The following is a 2500-nucleotide window of genomic DNA, read 5'->3' as shown; positions in this document are numbered from 1 at the left end:
TGCGTGCAGAGACAGAGACGGCGTGCAGAGACAGAGGGGCGGCGTGCAGAGACAGAGGGGCGTGCAGAGACAGAGGGGCGGCGTGCAGAGACAGAGGGGCGTGCAGAGACAGAGGGGCGTGCAGAGACAGAGGGGCGGCGTGCAGAGACAGAGGTGCGTGCAGAGACAGAGACGGCGTGCAGAGACAGAGGGGCGGCGTGCAGAGACAGAGGCGGCGTGCAGAGACAGAGGGGCGGCGTGCAGAGACAGGCCACATACGAGGCGATGTCAGGCCTTGTATCGGGGGGGCGTGGCCTGATTCTCATCCTGTCGTATCATCCGTCTCCAGTGAGTTTGAAGTTTTATATTCCCCGTCACGTGTTCCAGCCTCACACGTCAACATGCCGTCCACTTTAACTCCGCCCCCTTTTTGAAGTTCAGACCTGGAGGACCCTGATCAGAAGCGTTCCCTCTCAGACGCTCCCGACCTCCTCCTCACCGGACTGGAAACCAAGTGCTTGACGGTGTGACAGCACCCCCTAGAGGCCTTAATGGGGACACGGTTCTACCACCAAGTCTCTAAAGACTCGTAAACGCCCCGAGTCCACCTGGCGGTTTCTTCTCACCGCCGGCGTCTAAGTGAAGAGCGCTCACTGCTCTTTCCTGTTTGATATTCTTGGTAGTTTTCTCTCCTGCAGGTCGTGTCTTGTACCATCGTCCTCGCCGCTCCTCGCCCGCTCCTTGTCAACAGACTGTTGTCATAGCAACAGGATGGACGAGCACAGCCTGCTCTTTTCTGCCCGTGGTTAAACGCCATGTGGACTCCTTTGGATTGTTTCCCGTGACGACAGGACGATCACGCACACATGTATGCAGCTTCTCCTTGTTTCTACAGGAACCGGGTTTCACATATTTGAACTTGATGCGTGAGGCCAACAGCTCGTGGTCGACCTGCTGTGATATCAAACGATGGGTTGAATCATAAACATCTGGAGCATCGTTTAGGATACAGATGTTGAATGATGACTGGACTGATGGCTGTTCAATAATAAAAACTTGAATGTTGCTTCACTTTGATCAACTTTTCCTTCTTTAGATTTATTTTACACTCTGTCACTCCGCCCCCTAGTGTTTAAAATGAGTACTGCAGTCTAAACTCTAATAATCACAGAGAGCTGGCTCCGCCCCTCCTCTCACACAGGTCAGCATGTGGTGGACACTGTAGCTTCAGTGTTTAGCCAGCTCTGCATGTAGAGACAATGTAGCTTCAGTGTTTAGCCAGCTCTGCATGTGGTGGACACTGTAGCTTCAGTGTTTAGCCAGCGCTGCATGTGGTGGACACTGTAGCTTCAGTGTTTAGCCAGCTCTGCATGTGGAGGACACTGTAGCTTCAGTGTTTAGCCAGCTCTGCATGTGGTGGACACTGTAGCTTCAGTGTTTAGCCAGCTCTGCATGTGGTGGACACTGTAGCTTCAGTGTTTAGCCAGCTCTGCATGTAGACACACTGTAGCTTCAGTGTTTAGCCAGCTCTGCATGTGGAGGACACTGTAGCTTCAGTGTTTAGCCAGCTCTGCATGTGGTGGACACTGTAGCTTCAGTGTTTAGCCAGCTCTGCATGTGGTGGACACTGTAGCTTCAGTGTTTAACCAGCTCTGCATGTGGTGGACACTGTAGCTTCAGTGTTTAGCCAGCTCTGCATGTGGTGGACACTGTAGCTTCAGTGTTTAGCCAGCTCTGCATGTGGTGGACACTGTAGCTTCAGTGTTTAGCCAGCTCTGCATGTGGTGGACACTGTAGCTTCAGTGTTTAGCCAGCTCTGCATGTGGTGGACACTGTAGCTTCAGTGTTTAGCCAGCTCTGCATGTGGAGGACACTGTAGCTTCAGTGTTTAGCCAGCTCTGCATGTGGTGGACACTGTAGCTTCAGTGTTTAGCCAGCTCTGCATGTGGTGGACACTGTAGCTTCAGTGTTTAGCCAGCTCTGCATGTGGTGGACACTGTAGCTTCAGTGTTTAGCCAGCTCTGCATGGGTCTGTAAAGCTTTCTGCGTTCTAACCTCTCTCCATGTTTCATCTCCAACATTGATCCTAGTTTGAGCAGCTTTCTGCTGCTGGAGCTTATTAGAAACATGCAGAGGCTTTTTAGCTCGGGTACAATCACTTCTATCTGAAGCAGTTCCACTGCCCGCTTCCATCGCTGCAACACCTGTTCACCTGATAACTGCTCTCATATCTGGCAAACCCAGGGGCGTCCAAAACGGCCTTCAAAGCCCCGCCTACCTTCTCTGGTCCAATCAGATCCAGAGCATTCAGGAGCAGAATCTAAAGTTAGAAGGAGGACATACTGGCTGCTGCATTGTTGTCAGAGAAGCTTCAACACAGCAGGTTTCCTTCATGATCACACAGGAAGAGAGCAGCTCTCTGATTGGCTGACTCATCACACAGGAAGATAGCAGCTCTCTGATTGGTCCTTCACATCAGATCCATCTTCAGGTTTGAATAAAGCATGCAGGGAAATGTAGT

At 51.7% G+C, this 2500-nt stretch overlaps 1 protein-coding gene across 1 annotated transcript in view; it reads left to right on the top strand.

The window, feature by feature from the left end:
- The window catches only part of LOC306819433 (cell division control protein 42 homolog), a gene marked incomplete at its 5' end in the record, with an annotated part of 9382 nt that extends 8444 nt beyond the window's left edge, over positions 1-938 (top strand). Inside the window, one exon of the mRNA XM_079373232.1 lies at positions 1-938. This exon is cut by the window's left edge and continues 458 nt beyond it.
- Positions 939-2500: the final 1562 nt, after the last annotated feature.

This window comes from Symphodus melops (assembly GCF_947650265.1).
Source record: "Symphodus melops genome assembly, contig: scaffold_483, whole genome shotgun sequence".
NCBI lineage: Eukaryota > Metazoa > Chordata > Actinopteri > Labriformes > Labridae > Symphodus > Symphodus melops.
The sequence above is the reverse complement of the archived record's forward strand: the minus strand, read 5'-3'. Positions and strand labels throughout refer to the sequence as shown.